The sequence below is a fragment of the Lycium ferocissimum genome, chromosome 4, assembly GCF_029784015.1.
Source record: "Lycium ferocissimum isolate CSIRO_LF1 chromosome 4, AGI_CSIRO_Lferr_CH_V1, whole genome shotgun sequence".
Lineage (NCBI taxonomy): Eukaryota > Viridiplantae > Streptophyta > Magnoliopsida > Solanales > Solanaceae > Lycium > Lycium ferocissimum.
Window position 1 is genome coordinate 21,047,803 of NC_081345.1, and position 9,590 is coordinate 21,057,392.

At 38.0% G+C, this 9,590-nt stretch overlaps 1 long non-coding RNA gene across 1 annotated transcript; it reads left to right on the forward strand.

Annotated features, from left to right (window-relative positions):
• Positions 1–3,036: 3,036 nt before the first annotated feature.
• On the forward strand, positions 3,037–9,590 carry LOC132054450 (uncharacterized). The gene is made up of 2 exons (XR_009414302.1): positions 3,037–3,290; positions 9,335–9,590. It is a non-coding gene; the product is annotated as an uncharacterized LOC132054450 (long non-coding RNA).

The following is a 9,590-nucleotide window of genomic DNA, read 5'->3' on the forward strand; positions in this document are numbered from 1 at the left end:
ATAGGCACAACCCACATATAATTCTACAGACCTCTAAACAGACCAACAGAATCATATGACGGGACAGGGCCCCGCCGTACCCCTGAACAAACAAATACGTATGTAGTGAACGAATATATACCAAAATGTGGGCTCCGGAATAAAGGAGCACTCCAAACAACGAGAATAGGTGTCCTAGACGGCGGATCACCGAACCGTACGTCCGTACTGCGGGCATGAAACGCAGCCCCCGAAGAAAGGGGGTCAGTACGGAATATGTACTGAGTATGCAAAGCAGAAGATACAGTAAACAAATCTGAGTCATAATCGAAACAGAGGTACAGAAAGTAAGTGCATATCCAAATACCAAAATGTTTATTTTCAAAATACAAATCATGCATAGGGCTCAGAAAATATGGTCGCCCGCCCGTCATTGGCGCCATAACACAGCATAACACCAGAAAGTTTCAAATCTCCATATCCCCGTCACACATCATAACACATCATAACGCCATAACACAAAGATAACACCAAATATAAGTGGAACCCGCCCTCTAGCGAGGGGCTCGGTGAACCATAACACAGCATAACACCGGAGTATAACATAGTGCGCACGACAACATAACCGGCCCGAGACTCGGCGAAAGATACAACAGAATGCACGAGCAGAGTCGTGAGTAACCATATGTATAAAATCATTATCATAGACTCAAAAGATAAGTAAAATGACCATACTTGGAAATCGGAATAATAGCCATACCAAATTCTTTCAAAAGTCATCAGAGTTACATAAAGCAAAGTCGCGGGACTCGCGGACGGGTGTCGACCCGAGCCGGTCCCGCCTATGAAAAACATACTCATCATACGCCATAAAACCTCCTACGAACATATCGAAGCAATCCGAGCCTTTCTGTGAAAGTTACGGTCGTTCGTAGTTACGGAACTCTTTAAAAACAAAACATTTTATGCAACATTTGAAAATCAAATATTCCAAAGACAAAAGGGCTAATATTTCATCACATCAAGCATACGAAGACCAAGAAACAAATAAGAATCATAGACATGCTCGGATTGCGAGAATAGAATTTCCTCGAGGCTCGTGTCATAGCCTATTTATAACTAAGGCATGCCAAAAGAAGGAAGAGTTAAGCTTTACATACCTCGTCCGCTCTCAAAGCTAATCCAACTCAAGCTAATCCCAACCTACGTCTCGGGCTCCCCAAGGTCTACACAATGTCAACGGATATCAAATATTAGCTATAGACGTTTAGGCATTTAATTCCAAACTAGCACTTAATTCTACAGAAATTTGGCGCATTTCCCCCCGTAATAGACCAACCCCGAGAATTTAACTCGTCCAAATCTACAACAACAACACCAACAACCAAACTAGCAATATCATTAATCAATTCAAAATGCATTCTAACATTAAATACTCTTTCTACATAATCCAACAACATTCATTATATCCAATTCAACGACTTACATTCAAGCCAACATCAACACTCATACATTCAAATACAAGTCCGAACCCATACCAACAACATTCAAGAACATTTTAAACAATTCACACAATATTTTCAAAAATCCAACAAATGCTCCAATTTACCCGAAAATAGTCCCAAACCCGAGAACAACATCCATAACACATTCCTAACTTCCGAATCATGATTTGCACCAAAAATCCACACTCTAACAATGTCATTCCCATAAATATAAAAATTACATTAGATGCACATTAACCTCCAAATCAGCCCATAACAATTACAACATCAACTTGAATCATTAAACTTTCATTTTCACCATAGAATCCATAACGACGACAACTAAAATACTAACTAAACTTTGTTCATTCTCAACCACACAAGGGGGCCCTATTCGGCCAACACCCCTCTATGCCAACTTCATGATTTTCATTCTTCTCTTCACACTACAACAATCAAAACATGCTAACTAGAATTAATTCATTACTTCTACACAACACAACACACACACACGGCCAACACACCATGCACACCGCTCACTTCCACATGCAATATTTCCATGAATTTCATCCATATTTACATACTACAACATGCACACATCCTTCATAACACATAAAACAAGATTAAATCTTACCTTTTCCTTCAACTTCACAACTAGCTAGGGTTTGCAATTGATGAAACGAATGATCTATTGGCCCAAACAACAACTCCACGTTAATGAGGGACCTCCAATTAGTGGATTTGCTTGAAGGAAATATTTTTGTGATGGCTAATTCTTGGTCTTGAAATTTTGGGACTTGGCCGAATGGTTGTTGTTGTTGCTCTTCAAGTTCTTGATTTTTTTCTAAGTGTGGGAAATGAAGAAAGATGACTTATTAGTCATCTTTTATGCTCCTAGATGAATCATCCAAGTGTCCATGGCCCACACATGGGTTGGACCAATTAAATTTGGCCACAAAATGTGTGGGGCCATCTCCCATACCACACGGCCAAAGGGACAATTTTTCAATAATTCCCAACTTCTCAATATTCCACTTTTAGTCCCAAATTTTTCTTAATGTTCCATGCCAACAAATTCATGAACAACTTATGTTTCAAAACAAAATCGGAGGTCAAAAGTCTCGACTTTGTATCCCGGAATGGTTTTGTTTCTAACTTATCATAGTTAACCCGGATTGTCCCAATGTACAAAATACGGGATATAACACTTTGCATGCCTAGAACGGGTAGCATTTAACGCTGCTTCGTCCTTTTCCACCATTTCTCACCAAACACAGCCTTGACAAGGTACGATCACACCCCTTCTCTCTCCTTTTTCCTTTCTTTCCCGTTGAATCGGCCTACTAAGCATTAATTGATGTTGTACTTGCTCGTTTGAACCTTCGATTCCCATTGGTTCCTTGAGAACCAACCTAATCGAGGAAGGCGAGTCAAATCGAGTCATTCATTGTTTGCTTTGTCTTAATCTGGATCGTTTATTTCAAATGCAAGTTTAATTTTTTGAAAAATTTACAAGTCCCACATCGATTATTTTTAGGATTTCATCCGATTTGGGGTTCTATAAATAAAACCCCCATTTCATTGGAAGAAAAGAGGAAAAAAAAGGGGGGTGGGGGGGCTTGACACAAAGACCCACGCATTAAACCCAGATTTTGAGCACTTATACTCGAAATTAGGGCTATCAATTCAAAGTTTTATACTCAACTGAAAGGTTGAGTTCTTCATTTTAAAATTTGATTTTCTTTTATTGGTGTGGTGGAGCTTTGGGTTGGGGAAGCACAAGAAGGCTCCCAAATCTATTCTTGACCAAGGCTGCACCTCAAAAAGGTAATTTTTTTTATCTTGTCATTGCTTCATTTAAATAACTTGCTTAGTTTGGAGGTTAGTTTAGTTGTATACTGTTTAGTTTAATATTGTATTTGATGATTTAGATAACGATTATGTTGTTAGCTTAAGTGTAGATTCCTTAATCTTATGTTTAAGTACACTACTTAGTCTAAGGTATTCTTAATAATGTTTAGGCTGTTGTTTAATCACCGTTATACATGTGTGTTTGAAATCTCAATTATCTAAGTGGTTTAGTCTAATGAGGATTTATTATCGTTGAGTCTTGATCACTTTAAATAAAAAGGCATTTAGGATAATCAAAAGTGTTTGGTATGAGTTTAGAACTAAGAAATGAAAATGTGACCTTATTTTTTGTCATTATTATGTTGAAGTGATCATGATGACTTATAGGAATTCATAATGGAATTTTTCTTGTCCTAAACACATTGCTTAGTCACAGATGTCTAAATAAATATCTAAATGGCCTTGAACAATGATCTGTCTGATAGTTTTGAGTTGAAACTAAGTTGGTTTTAAAGATTGATAGTGTCTAGGTTATGTAAGTGGAGTATTTTGTTTGGATACCCATGTGATCCTATCTCATGTAATCTCTTCGTTCCTTGAACATTGGTGTGTTTGGAATCTGTGTTGATCCTAAATGATTACACTTAGCTATAACAGGATGAAATGTAGACTAACCATGAATCTCTTTTTTAATAATATGAAACTGGAGTATTATCATAGCTATATCTGTTTGTATTTTTTATAAAAATTAGTCTCTAGGCTTTTAAAAAAATGAAAGAAGTAAAAGATGAGGGAAAACATTTTTTTAAACCTGACCAGATCCCTATTTTTTGTAAAATGCGATGTCATTGTTCAAATATAGGAATAGGCAATGACGATAGGTGATAAATGAGGTTGGTATTGTTGTTTGGTTGTCTTTAGGATTGCAACATGTTTGTTTTAGTTCTATCCCACTGAAATATATGTCCATCAGTCTTAAAATGAACAATATGTATGTCAGTTAAAATTTTGTTTGATGTGAAAGGCTTTGAGGTAATTCCATGACTAGAAGTTTAGGATAAATTGGCTAGAAGTGTTAATGTATATTAGTGTTGGCTAAAGGTTTAGTTTAGTTCAATGATGAAGTTGATAAGACCATAAGTGTGTATATGATCCATATAAATCACTTGGTATAAAGACTCTTTTAAAGGTGCCTTAGCGAGAGGATGAGAGGAACCAAGTTCAACAAGGAACCAAGTTCAACTTGGTCCACAATATCTCTCCTCTAAATAAGAGGCACCATGGCATGCCCTATGAGCCTATGGAATAAATGTGATCATATATGTACCACTGGTCCTTCGTCCTTATCTCTTAATCCATAGATTGGGATAAAATGGGTTGGTTAAGTGTCCAAATAGCCTGTTAAAAATAAACAATGAACCTGCCCACCTAATGCCATTGATCTTCTTGGAAATGGGAGGAGAGATGAGTTAATATAAAGTCTAGAGTGATAAAATTTTATCTTGAAGTTTAATGCTAAACCGTCTAAGTCCCATCTCTGTTTGAGTTCCTATGTTGCCCCTCTTCTTAAGATTTTGCTAAATCGAAAAGATATAATTGTCATAGCATCCAAGTTGTGGTGTATGAGAACATCGTGTTCCCTCTATGTGTTCTCTTCTCTTGTTTAACTTGCCTGGAGCTTAAATGGGCATCTCTATGTTTTTTTCTTTCTAGTTGAATCTACTCAGCCCTCCCCTACTCATCCATCACTATCTGTTAAACTAGAAAAGAGTTATGCAAATCTGGTGCTTTGTTTCTTTTGATTCTCAAGTTCCTTAGGGATTATAGGTGCAAGAAAGAATGTTTAATCTCTTTAACCTATAGACTTCTGTTGCAGTGTGATACTGCCTGAACTGAATATGTGTTGGTCTGATTTCATGAAATTGCTATGAGAACTGCTTTTGTGTGAAGCTATACGGGGATTGTATGCTTGGTATTCACTTGTTCAGCTTGAGTTCATTGTGGCCTTAGCTTAGTTGGGATACTATTCTTAAAATTGGAAGGACCAGTTAAGTGTTTGGTTTGGTCATAAGTGCAAGGCTCAGGTTTTAAAGAATAGATATATGCATGAAATGTGCATAGGTTGGCAAAAGAAGTAAGGAGTATACAGGTGGTATACATTTGATATACACATTCTATGTATATATCATTGGTATATTATATGTATACAAGAACAAGAGAATTATATGTTTAGTGTAGATCAGTGGAAAACAAAAGGATATAGCTCTTTAAGCCTCAATCTTGATCCATTTTAGGTTTAGTACAAATCTGGGCCTAGCCTGATTTAAAAAATTAGCATGAGAGGTTCATATGTGCACTTAGAATGAAAAGGGATGAGACCAATGGGCTTTAGGTAGATCAAGATTGCTACTGGGCTCGCGAGCCCAAATTCTTATGAAACTGAATCTGTGTATGTTGAGTTTTACCTTGTGTACATATATGTTATTTATGTATGTGGTTATTGCTTACATATATTGCACACGTATGCACTTGTTGATAAGTTCAGTAGTATAATTTTGTCACGACCCATTTTGGACCGCGCGGGCACCTACCTGTCCCACCTCGGTAGGCGAACCCTCTATCGAATAGCACGTCAATTAAATAAAGATGAATCATTTAAACCAATTGATATTTATAAATAATAGCGGAACGTTACAAAATATTCAATAACCTCAAGTATTTATAAGATTGCAACAGTACATGATTTGAGACTCGATACAATTTCCCATGACCTGGTCTAAACTAGTATAAGAGCGACTAATGACTTCAGATTTCCACTACATTCTAAGACTCAACCTCCGTCCCGGAATTAAATGGGAGGAGGCCTTCCAGATTGGCACTGCGTATTTCCATATATGCTTCGATCAATCACCTGAAACAATCTACACCCAAAAAAAAGGTGTAGCAAGTGCAATATCAGTACAAACCACGCATACTGAGTAAGTGTCATAAGCCGACAATGGTTAGTAACACATATCAGTAAAAGAATTCACAGATAAACATGATAACAACCCAATCAAGTCATACGTCTATCTATCACACACGGTATATCAATACCCTTAGGCATTAGTTTCATTCTAATAATTCACCAGTCAAGCTCACCACGATCTCGGAACTCACATATCATTAAATCGATCGTTTCAGTCTAGTAGCCAACTCATCATTAAGACACCCGTCATCCTACATCACATAGAGACCAAACATATAACTAATCTTACGAACGATCTATGGGATATCTCAACAAGTTCAATCAATAAATCCAGATCCAAGTACACGTCATTGCCTTAGTAAAGCATCTAATCCCAAATGTGCCAAGTCTGAATAAATCAATCTGAATCTAATCATCACAAGTAAATACCAAATTATCTCAAAATCAAGCCATAATGCAATGCATTGCAAGAAGTATCAATGCAATGCAATGCAAAATGTATGGATGCAATGCCATGCCATGCAAATGAGGTGTACACATGTACTCCGGACGAAAATATCGACGTCTCGGTAGAGCACGACCCCGGTGTGACTCGCGAAGTCTAAGTGCCACCCATCCCGGATCTATGCCCAACGGACGAAGAGACCCCGGCTAATTGCTCGCATGGGGAGTCTCACCGCCACTGCGGGGGACCGGGGAGTCCATGCACCTAACAACGATTTCGGGATATCATCGGAATAGACCATGCAACAACGATGCCGAAATAGATCATCGGACATTGGCCATCTCACAGTCACTCAAGAAAAAAAAGTCTATCAAATATCAGTTTCACACAATCAACGATTTCGAAATTGAACATCGGACATCGGCCTTCTCACAATCACTCAAGTAAAAGAGTTTATCAAATATCAGTTTCATATAATCAACGATTCCGGAATAGATCTTCGGACATCGATCTTTTCACAGTCACTCAAGTAAAAGAGTCTATTAAAATATCAGTTTAATCATCAACGATACCGGATCATCACCGGGTATCGGCCATGCATTATGAATGTGAGAGAATGCGTGTAATGCATATGTAAATCGATCAAGTTCAATATCACAAGTACCACAATGGGGTACGCTAACAACGTATCATATCACAATACTAACAGTGGATATGCCAACAATATATCAATATCACAATACCAACGTTGGCTATGTCAACAATGTATCTATATCACAATACCAACAATGGATATGCCAACAATGTATCTATATCACAATACCAACAGTGGGTATGCCAATAATATATCCGAACCAAGACGGATAACGAGATCTAATCTCTATCAACAACTCATGGCATCGAGCCAACACAATAGAACTGTCAAGCACAACACAACGGGGTGGCTAGTCCCAACACACAACAGGTCAATCAATCGATATACATTATTACCACTTCCTCAAATCAGCCTATTAGCTTAGAATTAGTAATCTCACCTTACACTCGCAATCATTCATCACAACTCTTTTTAGAACTCAATCACAATCGTTGGTGTATTTTATCCTCCCATTTATCAACTAGGTTCACTATTAATGGCATAACACAATAATCACATATTACGGGAATTTCTCATCATTAGACACAACAATAGGTTTCACCCGCTACTTCCAAGTCATATGTATCCACCGATGTTAAGGAAAAACCACATCAAACAACCTAAGGAATCTACAGGTTACAAGCCCAAACACACAAATCACACAACAATACCATCCTAAGATTTCATCCCAAATCTCCAATTCCTATACATGCATTCTCCATTCCTTCTAATACATAAATATATGAAACTAACCGGATTCTACCAAAAGGGAAAGCCGTAACCTACCTGGCAGCCGAATAGGTGCCACGAACCCACACGCTGCCTTGGCTTTTGAGGAGTCTCCAAATAATCAAACTCTATCATATATTAATTCTATGTAAGAAACCATGAATAATGATACCCATATTGGCTACTTTCTATTCGGGTCAAATTCCAACCCTTAATTTAGGAAAAACGGGACTCAAGGGTAAAACGAGAATTTTATGATCAAAATACCAAATTTAATACCAAAAGGTCAAAACCCTTTACTATAATCATAAGAATACTCGATTAATTCTCAAAATCATCATTTATATGAAAACTCCCAAATTGGGTCTAAGAACCCTAACTTTGATTCATGAATTTCAACTCTAGCATGGAAGATTATTGGTTAACAAGATTAGATATATCATTATCTAGCATAAATAGCAATATTAACACCGTTTATTCATATTCTAGGAAGCCAATTTGATTTTAGAACTAAACTCAAGGAACCCATTTAAAGACCCATTAGATTCTAGGGATTCTAGCTTATGCTAGATGATTAAGAGAGGTTAATGAAACTATAATAAGGTAGAAATGTTACCTTAGGGAAGAAACCACTTGAAAACCCTCAAATTCGCCTCCACAAAGCTCTCAAGTCGGAATAGAAATAATGACTAGGGTTTTGGGGTTTTAACTTATAAAACTGCTCATCGATCGTTGGACCGCCCCAGCTGTACTGCTCCAGCGGTCTAGTCACAATTGCTCTTCACTGCTCCAGCGGCACCATCACCACCCCAGCGGTGCCGCTATAGCGGTATTGGCACCGCTGCAGCGGACACCAGCAGATCAGACACCAGATTTTTTTTTCCAAGTTTCACCATTTGATCCGATTTTTCGACTAGTTCCTGAGGCCATCTGCTCATATATCATACACATAGACACTTAAAAACACGCTACGAACGCGCCCATAGCCTCAGAATTCCCAACAGAGCTATCGTTGGTCGAGTCAACTTTGGGTCAATCCTTTTTCACAAAAGTTGCCTGAATCCCCGTCTAGACACCTCGGAAAGCGTGCCAACGGTTCCCTCGGGTCAAAAAAGAGCTAATCATTGCTCAGGAAAGGGCAAACATACTGAAAAGGCCATAACGACCAAACGGGTCGTTACAAATTTCTAACCGATTTCCCTTTTCCTCTTTTTCCTCTTCACTATATGGGCCACTTGGGCCAGGTCAAAACCAAGACTGTTGGGCTGAGGCCCAACAGACAAATTCTTTCAGAAAATACAAAAGTCCAGGTCGAAGGAAATAGAAGCTAATATTGTACGTGTACGCATCGAAGGCCCAGCCACGGATAAAAATGGTCAACTAGGCGTTTGGTACACCCCTAGCCTAGCCCTTTCCTCTACGTATGATATTTTATTTGAATGTTGTATTTGTATAACTTGTAAACATTTATCTTATAGTGGAATCCTTTATGGTTATGAA